This window comes from Ailuropoda melanoleuca, chromosome X (genome assembly GCF_002007445.2).
Source record: "Ailuropoda melanoleuca isolate Jingjing chromosome X, ASM200744v2, whole genome shotgun sequence".
NCBI lineage: Eukaryota > Metazoa > Chordata > Mammalia > Carnivora > Ursidae > Ailuropoda > Ailuropoda melanoleuca.
Window position 1 is genome coordinate 44,993,553 of NC_048238.1, and position 23,943 is coordinate 45,017,495.

Sequence of the window (23,943 nt, forward strand, 5' to 3'; positions counted from 1 at the left end):
TAAAAAACAGCTATTCTAAGGTGAGGGACCTGGAGGTGGGCAGCACTAGGAAGGGGAGGGAAGGGGTGGGTGTCTGGAGTAAGTCAGGTCACTGAGATTTTAAATACACACACACTATCCTGTACATAAGAGCAACAAAGCTGTAACATACTCATCTAGGAATAAACTAAAGAGGAAATATGCAATACCTATATAAAGAAAACTGTAATATAATACAGCTATAGTAAGTTAAATAATGTAGTTTCAGCACAGAACAGATAGCATAATAAACATTGTCAGAATAACTGGCTGTCTATAAGGGGGGAATATTAAAGCCCTACTTAAAACCAGTCACGAAAATAAATTCCAGGTAGGTTAAAGAGCTAAACATAAAAGCAAAACTATATAACTATCAAAAGAAAATATGGCTGGATATATTTCTGACCTGAAGAAAGGCTTTCATAAAAAAACAAAATGCAAAGACCATTAATAAAAAAGCTAACACATTTGTCCATTTGACCATGAACAAGGTTAAAAGCTAAGCAACAGACTGGGAGCAAATATTTGCAACACGTATAGCAAAGCATTAATATCTGGAATATATAAAGAACTAAAAAAATCAGTAAAAAATACAAATGGCCAATATGTGGATGATAGGAGGATGGCTCAAACTCTTTATTAAGCAGGGACATGCAAATTCAAACAATTTAATAACATTTTTTATCCATCAGATGAGCCAAAAAATCTGTTAATACTACATTTCAAGAAGCATATAAGAAATTCAGCACTTCATGCACTCTTTTTTTTTTTTTTAAAGATTTTATTTATTTATTTGACATTGATAGAGACAGCCAGTGAGAGAGGGGACACAAGCAGGGGGAGTGGGAGAGGAAGAAGCAGGCTCATAGCAGAGGAGCCTGATGTGGGGCTCGATCCCATAACGCCGGGATCACGCCCTGAGCCGAAGGCAAACGCTTAACCGCTGTGCCACCCAGGCGCCCCAGCACTTCATGCACTCTTGGCAGACAAACTGGAATAGCCTTTTCATTTGACAAATTCTAAGTATCTTAATGCATACTTACCACCAGCAATTACACTTTTTAGTATCTACCTGAGAAATATTCTTGTATGTATACAAATATGCATGCACTAGGACTTTTATTGAAGCATTGTTCGGAATAGCAAAAAATATTGAAAAGAACTTAAATATCCATGTATAAGAGAATGGTAAAATAAGCAGTGGTACATCTGTACTATGCAATAATATGCATCTGTTTAAAAAATGAAAGAAGGATATATACTAATGTATTAAAATCTCCTACACATAGATACTATTAAGCGAAAAAAAAATTATAGTATAGCATATACAACACATCATTTATGTGGGAAAAAAAACCACAAAACCTTATGTTTCTAAAGGTACTCACATATGTTTAAGTGCATATAAAAAAGCCTGGAAAGATATGCTCTTAATTTATCCTGCAGGTTAAAGAAGCAAGTAGTATTAAACACTATGTATTCATTAAAAAGAATGGTGTGAAGATATATAGAGAGAGAGACATGAAAAGAGCCCTAAGTCATATTCTTTGGGAAAAGAGCGAGTCATAAAATATTTATTTTTTATTTGCATATGCAAGTGAATACAGGGGAAAAGGACTATACAAGTTCACAGTCAACTCTTTTCTTTTTAAGATTTTTTAATTAGTTTTAAGTGATCTCTACACCCAACATGGGGCTTGAACTTATAACCCCAAGATCAAGAGTCGCATGCTCTACCAACTGAGCCAGGGTGGCGCCTACAGTCAACTCTTAATAATAGTTACCCACTGGAGGGCAGAAATTGTGTAAAGGTGGACCTTAAGAGGGTTTTAATCTACCTCTATGTTATTTTAATCCTTTAAAGCAGAATTGTGCATCGACAACCTGTACAAAAGAACCAGTTAAGGATATTATAATTTCTCAAAATAACTGAAGGAAGAAGAAAACAAATAAGGTATATACAACAGAATCCAAATAAATAGCATCAATTAACACTGAATGCTTTGTGTCAAGCACTGTAAGCCCCTTCAGCATTTTCTCATGTAATCATCACAAAAATCTTGAGGTAGATAATATTTTATTCCCATTTTACAAATGAGGAAACTAGGCTCAAAAAATTAAGTTAACTTGTCTAAAATCACACAGCCAGTAAAAACCAGGGTCAGAATTCAACTCAGGCACTGGACTCCCAAGTCCACTCTTTATTCATAGTATGGGGCCACATATAACATGGAGCCACATGCATAACACTATACACAATCCTGAACTGCAGATACATACAATGCATAACCACATTACAGTCCTTGGGAGTTTATAGCACTAAAACTATCTTCTTCCTCACTTCCATCATCCAGTTTTGCTTTGGCAAGATCATTTCCTTATTTAAAGATGTTCATTTTGTGTGAAGAAATTTCTAGGTCCACATTAGAAAAGGGGTTGAAATTATCTCCATCTTCTTCCATCGTCAAAACTAAACAATTTATATTTATTGGGGTACCTGGCTTTATATTTATCAATCACCTACCCTCAAATCCCTAATTAACACTTTATTCTGCCTAACCCTTTACAACAGTGGTGGCAAAAATACATACAGCCCTCAAGCCAAACTCACCTCACCTCACTGCCAGTTTTTGTGCAGCAGGGGACCTGAGAAAAATTTTTATATTTTTAAATGGTTGGAGAAAAAAAATCAAAAGAAGAATAGTATTTCATGACACAGAAAAATTATTCAAAATGCATATTTCAGTGTTCATAAATAGTTTTATTGGAACACAGCTACACTCATTCATTTACATATCGCCTATGGCTGCTACAACAGCAAAGCTGAGCTGTTGCAACAGACTTCATGGCCCGCAAAGCCTAAAATATTTACAATCTGGTCCTTTACAGAAAAAGGTTATGAAGCCTTGCTTTATAGTTTCCATAAGAAATTCATCTATTTAACTCAATTACTCCTAACAACAACCCTGAGAGCTATGTGGTATTACCCCAAATTCTGAAAATTACGAAGGCTCAGAAAAGTTTAGCGTCTTGCCCAAATCACAAAGCTAGTAAGTGAAGGGGAGAATTCTGGAACCCCAGTTTTCTAATCCAACATACTTTCTACCACACTACCACTTTCTAAGAATCCAACCCCTCCTGATTAATCAATGAGTTAAATATTTGGTGCTAAAATTTACCAGATGGTTAGAGACATGAAAGCTTTAAACTGGTAGGAAAACATTTCTCAATTGAGAAACTTTGACTCCAAAAATGTTAATAGAATACATTGTATTTCATACATGGTTGTATAATTTACAAAGTATATTTTCTCAATTAGCCAAAAAAAAAAAAACCTGCAAAATAGGTAGGGCTTTTGCTTTGTTTAGTAACAAATGAGGAAATCGATGCTTAACAGACTTACACCAGATCACACTGAGGGCAAGACCAGAACCCAGGCTGACTCCTACTCCAGTGACATTTTCACTTGGGAACACGGTCTCTTCTCATAAGAAATGTACCTGGGTTTTTTTTTTTTCCTTAGAAACAAAAGCATGTAACTCACACATTAAAAATATTAAGAAACCTAAAGTGTTTACAAGAGATAAATTATCAATTTAACAAAATAACAATTAACAGAAAGGATACTAGGAATTGCTGGTCTCTTAACATTTTGATCTCTGTTCAAAGTCACCTCCTCAAAGAAACCTTCCAAACTAACCACCTGAGCTAAAGAGGCTTCTCTCTAACATCCCAGCAACCTTTAAAACCATTTCTTCTCAGGGAGCGCCTGGGTGGCTCAGATGGTTAAGCGCCTGCTTTCAGCTCAGGCCATGATCTCCAGGTCCCAGGACAGAGTTCCACATCGGGCTCCCAGCTCAATGGGGAGTCTGCTTCTCCCTCTCCCTCTGCCTCCCCCCTGCTTGTGCTCTCTCTCAAATGACTAAATAAAATCTTAAAAAAATAAAATAAAACACTATCTTTAAAAAAAACCAAAAACATTGCTTCTCAGGGTGCCTGGCTGGCTTAGTCCATGGAGCACGCGACTCTTGATCTTGGGATTGTGGGTTCGAGCCCCATGTTAGGTGTAGAGATTACTTAAAAATAAAATCTTTTAAAAACACATTCTTCTTAGTATTTATGTTCTGATGTATTTGTTGACTGTCTGTTGTCCTCCCACTGTAATGTAACCTCAAATAGAGCAGGGTCATTACCTACTTTGCTTCCTTTTCGTCTATTCCCAACACATCAACCTTGCACACTGGAGGAACACAATAAATATTTGTTGAATGAATGGCAGAACCTTACAAATATGCTGGGTAAGTCATACTCCAAAATTCATTTGGACTAACAGCTTCAGAGTAAGTTATCAGTACATTTGAAAAGGTTCCTTAGTAAGTGAACCACATCTCTTCAAGGGTTTTTTTCTCTTGCAAGAAACCTTCAAATGCTAACTCTGAATGCAAATGCCACAGCAGCTCATAAGGACAAAAATTACTCTCTGGGCAGCACTGGATATTGTCAGAGCTGAACTAGCACCCCAGAGGTCTTGGGGCCAATCAAGCCAATTTCCCATTCTTCTATTAAACACATCCCCTAGTGTTTAAAACTATTCAAAATAACGTCGTAATTTTAATTACACTTAACTAGAGGCTGAGATTTACCAACCAATTGTGCTGTGCTAAATTTTAATTCTCATTTTTACAAGTAACAGAACTAAAATAATCTTACATGATTCCTAAATGAATAGGACAATGTACAGGTGATTACAGCCTAAGCTACAAATAGAAAGTCTCCACAAGGTACTGATTGATATATGTTTTGGTCAAGAAGCTAGCTCACAATCAGAAACCAAATAACACATAGATATGGCTGCTTTTAGGACAAATCCAATGCCAATTTCTCATTAATTATAAACGAAATCTGCTTTTTCCCCTAGTTTTAAGCAAAGATTTCATCCTATACAAACAATCTGAAAACAAAAATAATACGCTTTATAAAAAAAGAAAACAAAACACTTATGTAACTTTACCATAAGGATCGTCTAGCTTGCCATACTGAAGTTTCCTGATCATGAAAGTCTCACTGCCTCATAAAGAGCTTTAGAATATCCCCACTCTTTAAATACAAAACATGACCTTCAAAAACGCATTTAGAAACATTTCTCCTCCACAAATGGCCAAAGAATAATTAGATACTGCCACAAAATAGCTTCATTTAAATACATGTATAGTATCATGTATTATGTGTTTTTTTATTGAAGTATAGTTGACACAAAATGTTACATTAGTTTCAGGCAAACAACATAGTGTTTCCACAAGTCTATACATTATGCTGTGCTCACCACAAGTGTAGCTACCATCTGTCACCATACAATGCTATTACAATACCATTAACTATGTTCCCTAGGCTGTACCTTTTATCCCTGTAACTTACTACTTCCATAACTGGAAGCCAGTACCTCCAACCCCCTTATCTATTTTATAGTTTATAAGACTTCAAGATAATCCACACGCAAAAGAATACAGCTGGACCCTTACCTCATACTACATACAAAAATTAACTCAAAATGGATCAAAGACCTCAATATTAAAGTTAAAACAATAAAACTCTTCAAAGAAGAGATAGGGGTAAATCTTCATTGTCTTGGATTGGCAGTGGTTTCTTAAATATAACACTGAAAGCACAAGCAACAAAAAAAATAGATAAATTGGACTTCACATTTCAAAACTTCTGTGCATCAAAAGACACTATCAACAAAGTAAAAAGGCAACTCTGAATGGAAGAAAATATTTGCAAAGCATATGTATGATCAGGGTCTAGTATTTAGAATATATTTTTTAAAAACTCCTTCATGTCAACATTAAAAAAATTTTTTAAATGGGCAAAAGACTAAGACAGTTCTCCAAAGAAGAAATTCAAATAGCCAACGACCATGTGAAAAGATGCTACACATCATTAGTCATTATAGAAAGACAAATAAAAACCACAATGAGATCCCATTTCACACCCACTTAGGATGGCCATAAAGCACACAAACAAACAAAAAACCCAGAAAGTAACAAATGTTGGTGAGGATGTGAAGAAACTGGAACCCTTGTATATTACTAGTGGGAATGTAAAATGGTGCAACCACTGTGGAAAACAGTTTAGTGGTTCCTCAACAAGTTAAACAGAATTACCATATGACCCAATAATTCCACTTCTAGGTACATACCTGAAAGAACTGAAAACAGGTGTTCAAACAAAAACGTGTACACAAATATTCATACCACCATTATTCACAAAGGTCAAAAGGTAGAAAGATCCCAAATGTCTATGAACTGATGACTAAACAGGTAAACAAAATGTACTATATCCATGCAAGGGAATATTATTCAACCATAAAAAAGGAATGCAATATAGGGCACCTGGCTGGCTCAGTCGGAAGAGCATGCAACTCTTGATCTCAGGGTTGTGAGTTTGAGACCCTCGTTGGGTCCAGAAATTACTAAAAAAAAAAATAAACTTTTAAAGAAAGGAATGAAATACTGATACATGCCACAACATCAGCAAACCTCAAAAACATGCAAAGTGAAAAAAGCCAGACAATAAGGTAATATAATGCATGATTTCATTTATATGAAATACCCAGACCAGGGAAATCCATAGAGAGGGCAGATTCGTGGTTGCCAGGGGAATGGAAACTGATGGTTTAATGGATACAGGGTTTCCTTTGGGGGTGATGAAAATGTTTTGGAACTAGATACGCAACATTATGAAGGTACTTAATGACACTGAATTGTACACTCTAAAATGGTACATTATGTTACGTGAATTTTATCACAATAAAAAGTTACCAGGTTAAAACACAGAAAACAATGCTGCTTCATTTCTGTTAATGAAAAAAACATATATATATATATATATATATATCCATCCCTGACGAAAGGGGCATTAAAGGCTCACTACTGCAGTAACTTAACCTCAACATTTTCTAAACGGAATATCTCATGACAAGCTCTACCAAAACAATTTAAAGTAGCATCAAATTTTACTTTTGAAGTTTTGGGAATTTCTAAATGAATGCTTTTATAGATGTCCTTTATAATCATCAAATATCTCCTAACAGTACCATAAATTTTATGATCTCAAACAAAAAAATGGGGGAAAAAACCCACCTCTCTGAAAGTATTCTGGGTTTTAGCCAAGAGAAATAATCAAGTATATCTGCCAACAGAGCTGGTCTACTTATACTATGATGGGGTACTGAGAAAGTTTTTTTTTTCTTACACACAATCTCCCCCCACAAACATATACACAAGAATTCAGACCTTCTGTTAATTTTTTAAAGTAAATTTCCTGACTAGAAATCTTATAGTAATACAACAATTCTCATTTCTTTATTTCTGACTACTCTGGTTCTATGCAACCACTGGCTTCATCACTTATTGGCTAACTAATGTACACCTTAATGAAAAAATTCCTGTACTTTATGGAAGAAAGTTAAAGTCCAAATTATAGAAATTTAACTCCTAAAACACTATAGAATAATTACATCAACAGGTGTAAACTTATGATATGAGGATCAACATTGGCCTAGAAGTCAGAATTCCAGGGTCCGCCACTTACTTACTAGGGCAGGTCTTATCTTTCTGTGCTTTATTTTCTCTCTTAAGTATAAAAAGGCAAATAACTTTCCTGCCTGCCTACCAACAGAAGTACAGTAATAAAAATATGTACAAGGTGTGAGGGGACCACTGAAGAGAGGCACCTAAGGTAGCTTTGGTGGAGGATGCTGGGAAAAGGGGAAAAAGGGGGTGAGCAGGAAAGGCTTTCAGGAATAACTAATGACAGAGGTTAGTCTAAAAAGAATGAGCTCAAATTCAAAGACAGGGGAAGAGAGAGCATTCCAGGTTGGGGAGTGGGGTTGGGGCAGGGGCATCAGAAGCAAAGGCAGAGAGATGAACACCAACATTCTGCTTATGTTGTTCCCCTTCTTAAATAGTCAAAGGTTCCTAATTCTGCAGGGTAGTCCTTCACCTCAGCCTCAATCTAAGATTCCAGCCTTATCTCATTCCACTCCCCAGATATACCAAGCTTGCACTTCCCAGCCTCAAAACTTGCAGATTCTTCCACTCCAGGAATATCTAGTTCAAAATGGGGAGGCTACCTTGCCTGCCAAAATTGGTGCAACATTCCCAGGCTCTCATGGTGCATTTACACTTCCACTCTACCGCTTAATATACTAAGTATTCATCTTAATCTAAGAGAATATGAACATAGCATTAGCTTTTGTATTTAAAATCTGGGTAGCCAAAACAAGGATTACACTCTTTGCAACATCAAAGCAGAATAAAAGAAAAAGGGCATGGGAATGTTCTCAAATTTGCAACATTTCCAAGATACTATGTCAGTAAAGTTTGTAAAAAGTAACCATGAAAAGTTAAAAATCCATAAACTATTAATCTTGACCCAGAACAGAATGAGACCATCAGAAGGCATCTTTACCAGAAGTAATGTATTCAGAGAACAAAATGTCCTAGTAATCTGCTATAATTTAAACTCACACCAAAAAGCAAGTGCCAATTTTCAAACAAGGTAAATTCAGAATGACCAAAAAAAAATGTAAAATTACTTAAGTATTCAAAACCAGCTTTAGTGCACTTTAACTATCCTTTAATGCAGGGCATCCTTCCTTTAGGCTGCTGACTTTAAACAATTTTTAAATTCATCAATCTAAAGGTTAGAGACTGTCTAGAAGACACCTGCTGCTCTGTGTAATATACTGAGATCTCTTCAAAAGTTATCCTGGTATTACAAATTACTATAAATGAAAAACAGGTAACGATGCTTCCCCAGATTGGAGGCAATCACTACTACACAGAAGATTTTCACAACATAAAGCCTATTTATTCATATAGTTGCTTTAGTCAAAGGTAATTCTTAAGAAGGAAGAGCCATACCACTCACATCTGTTTTGAGGGTTCGATTTCATGTTAACAGGGTCTATCAACTCCCAAGATAAGGAGATACACACGTGCAGGCTTTCAACCCACAGCCCACTCCATAAATGTTTCACCACTCTTAACTAGTCAAACAAAACCTTCTTCAGTACAGTGAAGCCACCTCACCACTTTTACCCTAAACCATACCATTTCCTCCCCATCTCCAAGCTGTCAGTCACAGAAACATCACCCGTTCCCAAATAACACCTCTCAATCTCCTTGAACTTAACCCACCTACACAACCAGACAGCAATATTCTCTCACCCGATCCAGTCCTACCGACTTTCACACATCAACTGAATCTCTATATTAAATCCACTTTCCCCCACCCCATTACCCACTGAAACTCAACTTCCCACACCTGAAGCGATCTTCTCTTGCAGCAGCCTCAATCTCACTTAAATGATCACTCAGTCCTTTGTCAACCATCTCCCGGTCCCCACTCCTGTATCCTCCTCACCTTCCCCAGCCCCTAGTCTTCCATCAACTCCCAAAGTTGCCACCCCCAACAAAAACAGAAAAGAAGACAAAAAACGCACCTCAATCCCAAACCTGCCCTTCTCCACTTCCCCCCTTAGAATTTTCCTCTCCGCCTGTTCGCTCAAACGGACAACAGCTCCGACAACCCCGAAGACCCAATCCCGGCCTCATCCCATACCTCTTGGCGACGGCAATCACCCTGCCTCGGTCAAGCCGTCCCCCACTAGGGCGCTTACTCCGAACAGACTCTTGGCCGCCGCTGCCTCCCTCCATTCATCCCCGGCCCATTCATCTCTCAGCCGGATCCCAGACACGCCCCCCGGCCTCCTCCCTCTCTCCCAGAGCCCCGGCCAGCCCGGGACCCTCACCAGATCAGAGGCTCTCACGGACTCTTTTCGCTTCTCCCTCGCCCTCTTTCCAGCCTCCGCTCGCCCCTCGACGAGCCACACCGTAGAACACACACATATACACACACCGCCTCCTCCTCTATCGCCTCCTCGGATGCTTCTTACTCCCCTCCTCGGTGTCTCGAGCTCCGCTCCGCGTTGTGTGCGCGTGCGCGCGCGAGCGTCTCCCGCGAGCCCACCGGGCCAGCTACAGCCGGTAGGTAAAGAGCGGGCGGGGTTAGGGGAGTGGGGTGCGAGCCCAAGCTCGCGCTCGCCCAGGAGCAGAACAGGCGCACGCGTACTCCAGCCAGGGAATTCTGGAGAGGAGAGGGGGGTGGAGGGGGGCGGGGAAGAGAGGGGAGAAAAGAAGAGGGGGAGGGGCGGAGAAAGCCGATGGAGCAGCCCCAACTCCGAACAGCCCCTATCGCTGCGAGGTGCAGAGTGGCTAGCCAACTACAGCGTGCGCACTCCTCCCCCGCCCTCTTCAACGCAGCGGGAGAGAGGGATGCGCGTCGAGCAGGAGAAAGGCTTCTCTCCTTTCCAAAAAGACACGCGTGACACCTCCTGTGTGTTTAAAAGCTCTATCTTCACGGCTGCTTTACCTTCTTCCCCTCCAAAAAAGAAAAGTCCAAGCACACAGTACTTCCCAGCCGCCCACCATCTACTCTGTTATCCGCAAGCCTCTAAATGCAGCAGCTCTGCCGAGATGTGGTACCCGCGGGCACCTTTTCACCCACCACCCCTAACTCCCTTTTTCCAACTCCCGTCGTTTCTCGCGAGACCCATACCTGCCGGCTTCGGGATTAGAAATCGAAGCACAGATTTACAAATACCGGTCTCCCGGTTACGTTGCGAGGGCAACGGCCAAGGCATGTCCCCCCCCCCCAGGACCGCAGTGCGCGCGCGCGGGGGCTGGGCAACAACGAAAGTGGGGATGGGAAAGAGAAGCTATGAAACGGATTTTTGAGGGCATGTAACCGCTAGGCCTGGGCACGTGCCTTGCGCCTCGCAGGCGGGTGCGGTGTACCCTGGGAATTGTAGTTTTTGTTCTCTCCAGTCCCATTCCCATCCTCAGCCTTACTTAGGCCTCTGGCCAGGAGAGAAATTACCGACGCCATTTTGCTGGAACAATGGCCTTCGGCCTAGGCAGTGACGGGTGGGGGAGGGAGTAATGTTTTAAGGGTTCAGTTAACCTCCCCTGGCCCCTCGGTGCCATAGCAACCCCTTCAGAAACCTAGCCCCGCCCCCTCTCTGCTCGGCTGGGCTCCTAGACTGCGCGCATGCGGAAAGGCCACCTCCCCCTAAAGCAGGCCCTCACCATTTCCTACCGCTCACCTCCCTTTAGTTGGTAGTGAATGCCACCTCCTTCAGGCTTTCTCTACACGTTAACCTCAGCGCAGCGGCTTTATTTAAGAACTGCTTCCTGCATTGTATCGGGCACTGTACAGAATTGTTTCTGTCATTCTCGCATGAATAATCCTGGCTCCACAGAGGAGGAAACTGAGGCTCAAGAGGGGAAAACGGACATGACTTGCTCAAGTTCACACAACTAAGTATGGAGGAGTCAGAACTTGAACCCAAGTGTGCTCGCTTCAGAGCCCATGCATTTTTCAATCCCCCAGGCCGCATCTGGTATCTCAGCCACTGAATGAAAGCTCCTAATGCGCAGGATTTTTTTCAAATGCCCTCAAGCTTTGGCTTGATGCCTTGAGGGTAGGAGGCGTGTGGAAAACGCCAGGCTAATATTTACAGGTGCCCAGCCCCAGGGCCCTATTACTGAGTTATATCAATCTTCTTTCTCCACTTTTTTTTTCTTTTCCTACTGTAGGCCTCACAACCTCAGCCTTTTCAGCTCTTTAAAAAACCATCAATAAATTTAAATATGAGCTTTCCAGAGTCCAAATGGAGTGGAACAGTAAGAGGCCACGTAGCCTTGTTTGTTGTCTTTGCATCTTTCCTCTTGAAAGTCACTTATTGATCCCAGGATTGCCAGAACATGTAAGAAAACCAGACTATGCCCTTAATAAACTAAACTCCACATCTTCCACTTTTGACAATGGAAAGAGACTCTAAAGGAATGAAATTCAGGATTAGGAGGTCGAACTATTTCACCTGTGGAGATCTTCCTGGCAAAATTTGAAAGAGCAAGGTGTGATTTCTCCAAACGGTGCCACCACTCTACCTTAAAGGTCTCTGCATTCCAAATTAGCTGTAGAATGAATGGAGTCTCCTAAACTCCTTTCCTCATTGCCCATGAAGATAGTCCCTTTTCCCTGTTAAATTGTTGACTACTATGGAGAAAACAGGAAACATAGCCAAGTAACCACCAAAGGGCAGTTTAAAAGGTTACCAAGTTATTACAAGTCTTTGTATCCCCTGACTCCCACTGAGATGGTAACTAGAAACTTGCGCCCACCATTTTCTTTAATTGAACCACAGTTTTTATTTCCCAGTGTTACTGTACTCCCATCATCACTACACACATCCACCTTCAGGAAAATCAACAGGTACCTCCCTCATTTGTGGCCTGCTACTCTTCCTTCGTCTTCCAGCGCCATGATGTAATCAATACAGAGTAATACCTGGAAATGTTAGCCCTTCAACCTGCTCAGTTATGAACCCTTCTGAGAATTCCCTCTTTGACAGTCAAACATTTGCTAAATAAATGTAAAGTAGTGTGACTTTTACAAACTTCAGAAATTAGAAAATCAGTCTGTTCCCCATTCAAGCCCAGGCTCTTCTCAATTTAGACCTTTCATTGACAAACATGCTCTTCTATTTGAAGCAACCTGTCCATAACTCAGAACAAATGCCACTGTAGGCAGAAAGGGGAGTGGGCAATTATAGCTAGTCAACAATGTATGGCAGGGAATATTCCTTTCTAACCCACCGGTTCCCACTGACTCTCAGGTTGCATTTGTGATGTTTCTATTCATCAAATAGAAAATTTGATTTATATTAACTACTTGTAATTTGGCTTTACATTATTCTAGGAAAACATTTTTCCAATAATCTAGTTCATCTTATGTGAAGGCTCTGGTGCCAAGAAATTACAAAAGCTTTTGCTGGAACCATTTTTAGACCCCAGCATCCCACAGGGGTGGGGCTGGGGGTCACTTTCATGGCCCCACTAGATGTTGATCTCCTCCCTACCACACAGAAGTTAACTCCTTCAATTAATAAGATGGAACAGAGATGAACCTCAAAGCTGACAGCTGACTGCTACAACCATAGGTAGAGTTGTGACTGTGTCTGAAACTCAGTTTCTGACCCTGAGCCCTCCTTTTACCAGTTATTGGGAAAACAATATAAGTCATTCTTGATGTGCTTCTCTCTCATCCCAGGTGATGCCGCAGTTCAGGGATCTTATGTAGTACCCAGGCATGGAGAGTGGGGGTGGAGTAAAGTTATATACTTCCAAGTCCTTAGGACCTGTCAATTACTGCTCAGCCCTCTGCCCACATGGGTCCTTTCAGGTGCTATAGTTTTCTCCAATGTCTCTGCCATACTTGGAGCACAGAACTTTGTCAAGGTCACCTGTTGGTCCATCTACCTAGACAGTACACACAGCCCCTCCTCTCTTGAGTCTTCGAGCCAACCAAATGTTGCTCCTGGCAGTTTGTGCTGGTTGACCTCCCAAAGAGCTCTCTTTGCGACCCCCCCAACCCCAAGCATCAAGGAGAGGGGAGTGAAGAAGAGAAGAATCTTTTTTTTTTAGCCTTATGCAAATCTTTCCTTCTTCTAGTTTTCTGGCCCAGGTACGTTGTCTTTGCCTCTGGACATTAATCCCCCTTCTCTAGGGCTTCCACTTTGGGAACACAAAAGCTAGAAAGACTGACAGAGTATTTAGTTTCCTGCCTCACCACCTCCTTCCCCTGAGATACACCACAAAACTGACTACTTTTTTGGGGGGAGGGGGCAGAGAAAATGGGGGGAATTACAGGAAAGAAAAAAATCCATTTATGTCTCAAAATATTGCAGCCACATTTTCCCTCTATTAAATCTTAGCACCTAGGGCAAAGAAAATTTACTTCTTTTACCGAAAGGATACAAAAATACAGATTCAAAGGGGTACATGCACCCCGATGTTTATAGCAGCATTATCAACAATAGCCAAACTATGGAAAGAGCCCAAGTGTCCATCTACTGATGAATGGATAAAGAAGATATGATGTATATATATACAATGAAATATTACTCAGTCATCAGAAAGAATGCAATCTTGCTATTTGCAATGATGTGCATGGAGCTAGAGTGTATTATGCTAATCGAAATAAGCCAGTCAGAGAAAGACAAATACCATATGATTTCACTCATTTGTGGAATTTAGGAAACAAAACAGATGAACATATGAGAAGGGGGAAAAAAGAAAAATAGAAAGGAAAGCAAACCATAAGAGACTCTTTAATGATAGAGAACAAACTGAGGGTTGCTGAAGAGGAGGTGGGCAAGGGATGGGCTAAATGGGTGATGGGTATTAAGGAGGGCACTTGTTATGCTGAGCACTGGGTGTCATATGTAGGTGATGAATCACTAAATTCTACTACTGAAACCAATATTACACTATATGTTAACTAACTAGAATTTATTTTATTTTTTTAGTCTATTTTGGATTTTATTCTAACAAACCAAATTACATAATTTTTTAATTTTTTATTATAATATTTTTTATTATATTATGTTAGTCACCATACAGTACATCCCTGGTTTTTGATATAAAGTTCAATGATTCGTTAGTTGCATATAACACCCAGTGCACCATGCAATACGTGCCCTCCTTACTACCCATCCATGGACTCTGAGAAACTAACTAGAATTTAAATAAAAATTTGAAAGGAAAATAAAGAAACTGTACTTCTCATCCAGATGCCCCCTGTGCAAGACAGTAATTCCCAAGGCTTGGGTGCCTGGGTGATCTTTTCTCCAGGCAAGCCTTAGTACTGGGGAATTTCTTACTTAAGTCATCTAGGGTCTGTTAATATCCTCCCAGGAGGCTCTCTTTCCTTTCAGCAGAAGTTGAGTGTCCCCTGAGTAAGAACAAACATCACCTAGCTCAGAAATGAGCAGCTATCTCCACCTTTCAGATTAAACAGTACAATTTCTGGAGATATACTATGGAGTCTGATCTCCTCTTCCTAGACACAGTCTTTACTCTTGTGCCCCAGGCCAGATATCAGGTAGGGGGGCAAATTTAAGGTAAATGTGTTTGCCTTGACAGCTTAGCCTAAAAAAAAGAGTAAGTAAACCTGCATCATTTCTCTAAAATTTTCTAAGTATCTGGAATCTTAATTCCTCTGCAAAGTCCTCATGTGGACAGGATACAGAGCCTGAGTTGGGGGTGCTGAAACAGCCCTTTCTCTCTCCAGAAGAAGTTCAATTCTTTTAGAAATGTACAGTCTAGGGGCACCTGGGTGGCACGGGCAGTTAAGGGTCCGACTCTTGGTTTCAGCTCAGGTCATGATTTCAGGGTCATGAGTTTGAGCCCCATGTTGGGCTCCACTCTCAGCATGGAGTCTGCTTAGGATTCTCTCTCCCTCTCCTTCTGCCCCTCCTGCTCATTCTCTCTCTCTCTCCAAAATAAATAAATAAAAATTTTTTAAAGAAATGTATAGTCTAGCATAGTGTACTCTTCTGGAAATCAAAGAATTCAGTCTCCTAAACTAACTAACAAGGCTGCATTTGCCTGCCTGCCTTTCCTTCCTCTCTCCTCTCCCTTCACCTTCCCTTCCACTGACCCTTCTATATCCGTTCCAACATTCTGTAATAGTCTTTCAAAAACAGTCCTGTTACAAATCCTTAATGTAGCAGGAACAAATCAGAGTCTACCCCTAATACCACTACTACCACCACCACTACTACTACTACTACTACTAATAATAATAATAATAATAATAATAAAATATTTATTATGTATTTTATACAAACTCATTGAATCCCATGGGGTAAGGGACATTATTAACACCATTTTTCAAATTGTTAATCCAAATCGCAAAGAAGTTAAATAACTTTCCAGGGTAACACAGCAAGTAAATGGCAAAGCTAGATTTGAACCCACTTAGTTTAGTTCAGAGTCCATGCTGTCAATCATTTTGTTGTATCTTTCTGTGATTCCATTTAACTTTAGACCCCAAGCTCCCTTTTCTATGGCGCTGGTAAATTAACCTCAATTCTTTTTTATTTTCTTTTTTTTTTATTTTTGTTCCTTTTATTCCTTTTATTTATTTATTTTTTCATCATGATAAGTGCACTCTTTAATACCCATTCCGTATTTTCCCATCCACCCACCCACCTCCCCACTGGTAACCATCAGCTTGTTCTCTGTAGTTAAGAGTCTGTTTCTTGGGGCGCCTGGGTGGCTCAGCCATTAAGCATCTACCTTAGTCTCAGGTCACGATCCCAGGGTCCTTGGATCAAGCCCCACATCGAGCCCCACATCAAGCCCCACATCGAGCCCTGCATCAAGCCCTGCATCGGGCTCCCTGCTTGGCGGGAAGCCTGCTTCTCCCTCTCACACTCTCCTTGATTGTGTTCCCTCTCTCGCTGTCTCTCTCTGTCAAATAAATAAATAAAATCTTTAAAAAAAAAAGAGTCTGTTTCTTGGCCTGTCTCTCCCTCTCTTTTTTTCCTTTCCTTGTTTCTTTTGTTTCTTAAATTCCACATACAAGTGAAATCACATGCTATTTGTCTTTCTCTGACTGACTTATTTCACTTAGCATTATACTCTCTAGCTTTATCCATGTTGTTGGAAATGGCAAGACTTCATTCTTTCTATGGCTGAGCAATATTACATCATATATATATATATATATATATATATATATATATATGCCACATCTTCTTTATTCATTCATCAATCGATGGACAATTGGACTGCTTCCATAGTTCGGCTATAGTAAAAAATGCTGCAGTAAACATAGGGGTGCTTATACCCCTTTGAATTACTGTTTTTGTATTTTGGGGGTAAATACCCTGTAGTATGATTCCTGGATCATAAGGTAGTTCTATTTTTAATATTTTAAGGACCCTCCATAATGGATTTTTTCCACAGTGGCTGCACCAATTTGTATTCCCCCAACAGTATAAGAGGGTTTCTTTTTCTTCACATCCTCACCAAGACTACTTGTTTCTTGTGTTTTTGATTCTACCCATTCTGACAGGTGTGAGGTGATATCTCATTGTCATTTTGATTTGTATTTCCTTGATGGTAAGTGATGATGATTATCTTTTCATGTGTCTGTTTGCCATCTGTATGTCTTCTTTGGAGAAATGTCTGTTCATGTCTTCTGCGTATTTCAAATTGGATCATTTGTCTTTTGGGTATTGAGTTATATGAGTTCTTTATATATTTTGGATACTAACCCTTTATCATATATGTCATTTGCAAATATTTTTTCCCATTCAGTAGGTTGTCTTTTCATTTTATTGATTGTTTCCTTCAATATGTGACTTAACCTCAATTCTTCTTGACATTTCCCCACCCTAGGCTTATGCCGCAGTTTTGGGCTATTACACAGTGCTAAGGCCTGGGAACAGAAGTCCGTCAAGTCCTTGGCTATCAGGCAACACAGCTTAGCAGTCAGAGGTCCATTACCTCTGCCCACAGTGTTCCTTTACTATCTGGCAGGTCCTTGTTACATTGGGATCCTGCCAGTGGTTTGAGAATTTTTGTTAAGGCTGCCTAGAACAGCCCCTGTTTTCTCAAGTGCTTCTGTCTATCCAGAGATGGTGTCAGGAAGCAGGACACAGGTCGCCTCTACCCAGGACCCATGGGTCTCCCTGATAGCATTACATTATCAGTCCTAGGGACAAGAAGTGCTAGAATCTTTCTCTAAACTGGATAAAATCCTTTGCACATCATATTTTCTGGCCAAGACACTTTGTCTTTGCCTCTAATCCTCTTCCCCTAAGGACTTGGGCTTTTGAAACACAAAAACAAAGAGATTGGCAAGTGAAATCTGCTTTTTGTCCTTCCACATTCCCTTTCCCTGAGGCAATAAAACCTGGGTATGGGGGCAAAAGGGTATGAGAAGAAGATACAGAAATTAAAAGCAGCAACTACAGAAAACATTAAAATATCTGTTTCAGATATGTTATTTGCAACTATCTTCTCCCATTCTGTAGGTTGACTTTTAGTTTTGTTGATTGTTTCCTTCAATGTGCAGAAGCTTTTTATTTTGATGGAGTCCCAGTAGGTTTTTTGTTTTGTTTTGTTTGCTTTTGTTTCCCTTGCCTCAGGAGACATATCTTGAAAGAAGTCACTAGAGCCAATGTCAAAGAAGTTACTGTGTGTTCTTCTTTAGGATTTTTATGGTTTCAGGTCTTGAATTTAGGTCTTTAATCCATTTTGAATTTATTTTTGTGTATGGCATAAGAAAGTGGTGGAGTTTCATTCTTTTGCATGTTGCTGTCCAGTTTTCCCAACACCATTTGTTGAAGAGGTGGTCTTTTTCCCATTGCATATTCTTTCCTGCTTCATTGAAGATTAATTGACCATGTAGTTGTGAGTTCATTTCTGGGTTTTCTATTCTGTTCCAAGGATCTATGTGTCTATTTTTGTGCCACTACCGTATCTTTTGATTACTACAGCTTTGTAATATAACTTGAAGTCTTGCTTTTCTTTTTCAAGATTGCTATGGCTATTTGGGATCTTTGGTGATTCCATGCAAATTTTAGGATTATTTGTTCTAGTTCTGTGAAAAACGCTGTTGTTGTTTTGATAGGGATTGCATTAAATGTGTAGATTGCTTTGAGTAGTATGGACATTTTAACAATACTGGTTCTTCCAATTCATGAGCATGGAATATTTTTCCATTTCTTTGTGTCCTCTTTGATTTCTTTCATCAGTGTTTTATAGTTTTCAGAGTACAGGTCTTTCATCTCTTTAGTTAGGTTTATTCCAAGGTATCTTATTATTTTTTGGTGCAATTGTAAATGGGTTAGTATTCAAAATATATAAAGAATTTATAAAACTCAATGACAAAAAACCAAACCCTAAACACCCAAAACCTAAATAATCCAATAAAAATGGGCAGAAGACATGAACAGACATTTCTCCAAAGAAGACATACAGATGGCAAACAGATACATGAAAAGATAATCATCATCACTTACCATCAAGGAAATACAATTCAAAATGACAATGAGATATCACCTCACACATGTCAGAATGGGTAGAATCAAAACACAAGAAACAACAAGTATTTGTGGAGAAAAAGAAACCCTCATGCACTGTTGGTGGGAATGCAAACTGGTGTGGCCACTGTGGAAAACAGTATGGAAGGTCCTCAAAAAATTAAAAATAGAACTACCCTACAATCCAGCAATCACACTACTGGTTATTTACCCAAAGAATACAAAAACACTAATTCAAAGGGATACATGCACCCTTATTTTTATTTTTTTATTTATTTAATTTATTTATTTTACAAAGAGAGTGAGAGACAGAGACAGAACATGAGCAGGGGGTAGGAAGCAGAGGGAGAGGGAGGAGCAGACACCCTGCTGAGCAGGGAGCCCGACATGGGGCTCGATCCCAGGACCCTGGCATCATGCCCTGAGCCAAAGGCAGATGCTTAACTGACTGAGCCACCCAGGTGCCCCCACCCTTATGTTTATTGCAGCATTTTTTACAATAGCCAAACTATGGAACAGCCCAAGTGTCCATCAATTGATGAATGGATAAAGAAGACATGGTATAAATATATACAGTGGAATATTACTCAGCCATAAAAAGAATGAAATCTTGCCATTTGCAACAACATGGATAAAGCTAAAGAGTATAATGCTAAGCAAAATAAGCCAGTTAGAGAAAGGCAAATACCATATGATTTCACTCATATGTGTAATGTAAGAAACAAACAAACAAGCAAAGGGGAAAATAAGAGAAAGAAACAAATCAAGAAATAGACTCTTAATTATACAGAGCCAACTGATCGTTACCAGAGGGGAAGGGGGTGGGGGTGTGGACTAAATAGATGATGGGAATTAAAGAGTGCAATAGTTGTGATAAATACTGAGTGATGTATGTATAGAAGTGTTGAGTCACGGGGCGCCTGGATGGCACAGCGGTTAAGCGTCTGCCTTCGGCTCAGGGCGTGATCCCGGCGTTATGGGATCGAGCCCCACATCAGGCTCCTCCGCTATGAGCCTGCTTCTTCCTCTGCCACTCCCCCTGCTTGTGTTCCCTCTCTCGCTGGCTGTCTCTATCTCTGTCAAATAAATAAATAAAATCTTAAAAAAAAATAAAGAAGTGTTGAGTCACTATATTCTATACCTGAAACTAATATAACAGTGTACGTTAATGAATTAAAATAAAAACTTACAGAAAGTAAAAAGTAAAAATAAAGTGTTTCAATTCTGTGCAAAAGGGATAGTTTATTTAATAATCAATGTTTTCAAAATTGGTCCTCCAACTAGAAGAAAACAAAATCTCTACGTTATGCCATATACAAAAATAAATTCCAGATGAATGTCTATTTCCTGCTTCCATCCATTGCTGATAGAAGTAGGACTTACTATTGACTTTTTTGAAAGTAATCTGAAGAATCTAATAAAATTAAAAATCTACAGTATTAGTTCAGAATGGTTTGGCAGGAAGTGACAGGATATTTGACTAATAGTGGCTTAAACAAATAGAGGTTTGTTTTTCTTTCTCACATATCAAGAAATATGGAGGGACACAGATGCTAGCATTTGATCAGCTGCTCAACAAGGTCCAGGAATCTAGGCTTTTTTCCATCCTTCTAATTCACCATCTTTACATATTGGCTTTTTATCCCTAGACTTTTTACTTCATGCGTGGAAGATGGGCTGTTGAATCTAAATATCACAACTGCATTCAAAGGTAGAAAAGGAGAGTGGCAGTGGCCAGGGAAGCAAGGAAGGTGACACTCTCCATTTTTGAAAGAAGGTAGTTTTTTCCAGACATCCCCCAGCAAACTTGCCCATGCATCTCCTTTGCCATAGCTGAATCACATTTCACATATAGACCAGGGAGTAGGACCACCTTCCTTGAGGTCAGGGTTCTCTGCCTAGTATCTGAACAAAATTAGCATTCTGTTAGCAAGAAAGAAGTGGGAAAATGCTAGCTGATTTTGTCTGCTACAGACACTTACCCTTTGACCAAGCTGTTTGGAGTCTATCATACAGAAAAAAAAGCACCAAGAAACCTGTATGCCCATCAATAGAGGAATAGTTGAATAAATTATGGTATATCCACACTAAATGTATTATGCAGCTGCTAAAAATGTTGAGTTACATTTATTCCTATTGACCTGGAGAAAATTGTGAAAGAGTCCACACCATAATTTTAATAACGATTACCTCATTTGGGAGTGCAAGCATTTAGGGGTAGTTAGCACATGTTACTTCTATAGCAAAAATTTTACCTAGCTGAAATGGATATGGCATAATAATATATTTTACCATAATTTCTTGAGAGAAAATTGCTTTTGATTTGCACAATTTTAAACCATGCATGCCTTTTCAAGAATACATCCTTACATATGCCAAGGAGTACTTATAATTACCTTGGTAAACTGTTTCTGTTAAGAATGCTAGTTAGTGGAGGGGTGCCTGGGTGGCTCAGTCATTAAGCATCTGCCATTGGCTCAGGGCGTGATCCCAGGGTCCTGGGATCGAGCCCCGCATCAGGCTCCTCAGCTGGGAGCCTGCTTCTTTCTCTCCCACTCCCCCTGCTTGTGTTTCATCTCTTGCTGGCTGTCTCTCTCTGTCAGATAAATAAATAAAATCTTAAAAAAAAAGAATGCTAGTTAGTGGAATAGTTAAAAAAGAGTACTGGACTCAGAATCAGGAAACCTGGGCAAAATACTTATACTAATGCTGCTACTTGGGAAAAAGAGAAACACACAATTATATCCCTGCTTATGGTGGACAGAGACTACAGAGGAAGAGATAAGGCATAAACAAGTGAAAATGAAAATAATAATTCAAGAATTGTTACAGGATACTGAAGAACAAATTAACATGTGCATATTTTTTATAATAAGTGCTACAGGCAGTCAGACATTCATTCATTCATTCATTCATTCATTCATTCATTCATTCACAGGGTTTTAGTGCATGAACTAGAATGTCAGAACTTGACAGGCAAGGAAGCTTCTGTTCTAAAAGATTATATTATTTCCAGCAAGAAGTCTGCTATCCTCCTTATCATTGTTCTGTACATGAAGTATCTTTTATTTGAGAGAGAGGGAATCCTCAAGCAGACTCCCCACTGAGCATGGAGCCTGATGTGGGGCTGGATCCCAGGACCCCCAAGATCATGACCTGAGCCAAAATCAAGGGTTGGCCGCTTAACCAACTGAGACACCCAGGCACCCCCATAAAGTATCTTTTTAAAAACAAATTGCTTTAAGATTTTCTTGGACATTGGACATTGCAGACGAAAAGATTAATGAACTTGAAAAGATAACAATAGAAACTATCTAATGTTATGGGGCACCTGGGTGGTTCAGTTGGTTAAGCGGCTGGCTCTTGGTTTCAGTTTAGGTGATAATCTGAGGGTCCTGGGATAGAGCCCTGAGTCAGGCTCTGCGCTCAGTAGGGAGTCTGCTTAAGGATTCTCTCTTGCTCTCCTTCTGCCCCTCTGCCCACTCACACACACTCTCTCTCTAAAATAAAGAAATAAATCTTTTAAAGAAGAGAAAAAAGAAAATAAATTTAAAAAAACTAAAGTTAAACACACAGAGAAAAAAGGACTGAAAAAAATGAACAGAGCATTAGTGAGCTGTGAGACAACTTCAAGAGGCCTTAATACATATGTCATTGGAGTCCCAGAAAGGGGAGGGGTGTCAGAAAAAATATTTGAAGAACTATTGGCTGAAATTTTTCCAAATTTGTTGAAAATTAGAAAACCACAGATCCAAGAAACTAAAAAACAAAAGCAAAACCAAAACCCCTAGCAGAAGGAACAGACAGAAAACTACACTAAGGCATGTCAATAATGAAATTTCTTAAAACCAATGATGAAGAGAAAATCTTAAAACAGCTTGTTTTTAAAAGAAGATAATTTATGTACAGAACAATGATAAGGATGATAGCAGAGTTCTTGTTGGAAACACTATAATCTTTGGGAACAGAAGCTCCTTTCACAAGTAAGCCTTACACTTAAAAGCATTCTAATTTCAAGAACTGTATTATCTCTTCTGCGGACCTCAGCAAATATTTGTTGGAAAATAGTGAGGCTCATTTATTTATTACATTCATTAATTTAATCCTGTGTGTTCAATTTATGGTGAGAACCCAGAACAAGTTAGGCCAAGTCCTAGCACTTGAGCTTACAATTTAGTCAGGGACTAAAAAAAAAAAGGTCTGTGGTTTTCTAATCTTCAACAAATTTTGAAAACATTTTTGGTTTTAATGTTGGGAAGAAGGACTTGTTGATATGACTTTCAAAGGTTTAAGCAGGGAATTTCATGTTGACTTTGAGGTATCTTTTCAACTCTCTCTCTTTTTCAGAGAGAGAGAGAGCATGAGCAGGGAGGAGCAGAGGGAGAGGGAGAAGCAGGCTCCCCGCTGAGCAAGGACCCTTGCGGGGGGGGGGGGGGGGGGTGTCTTGATCCCAGGACCCTGAGATCATGACCTGAACTGAAGGCAGCTGCTTAAACAACTGAGCCACCCAGGCACCCTTCTTTTCAATTCTCTTTACCAATTTGTTCAAAGGAAGTTGAACACCAGTCTTCTTTTTTCATTAGATAGTACTGTACGTAGTAAGTTGTGCCCTATAGAACTGTGAATTTCTCTGATTCTAGAAGCCCATATATATTTAAAAATCTATACTGATTCTCAGTCTAAAATCTTAAAAAATTCTCATCTGCCTTTATTAATAGGAAGTTGCCATCTCCCTTTTGAGACTTCTGTCCCTGCTAACTTAGTAAAGAAACTAGGTACCTATTCATTCCAAGGTGATGAGTCCTATTTCTAAGCTCTAGGCAGAAAGAGAGAGAACTAGAAAGTCCATTGGGTCCGCTAGCTACGTTGCTTCTCTTGCCATCTCCCCTTTTCCTGCACAGTGCAAGAATTTGGAGTGCCAAGGTCACAGCTCTTTGAGTTAATTTTTCATTCTTAGCTGT

General features: G+C 39.7%; 1 protein-coding gene across 7 annotated transcripts in view; it reads right to left on the reverse strand.

Moving 5' to 3' along the window:
- WNK3 (WNK lysine deficient protein kinase 3) overlaps nucleotides 1-10,719 on the reverse strand; it is a 154,762-nt gene extending 144,043 nt beyond the window's left edge. For 4 of the 7 annotated variants that reach the window (XM_034649332.1, XM_034649326.1, XM_034649334.1 and 1 more), the window contains exon 1: nucleotides 9,833-10,442. The gene's annotated coding sequence lies outside the window, so the exon portion shown is untranslated. The other 3 variants (XM_034649330.1, XM_034649327.1, XM_034649328.1) reach the window with 3 other exon arrangements.
- Nucleotides 10,720-23,943: the final 13,224 nt, after the last annotated feature.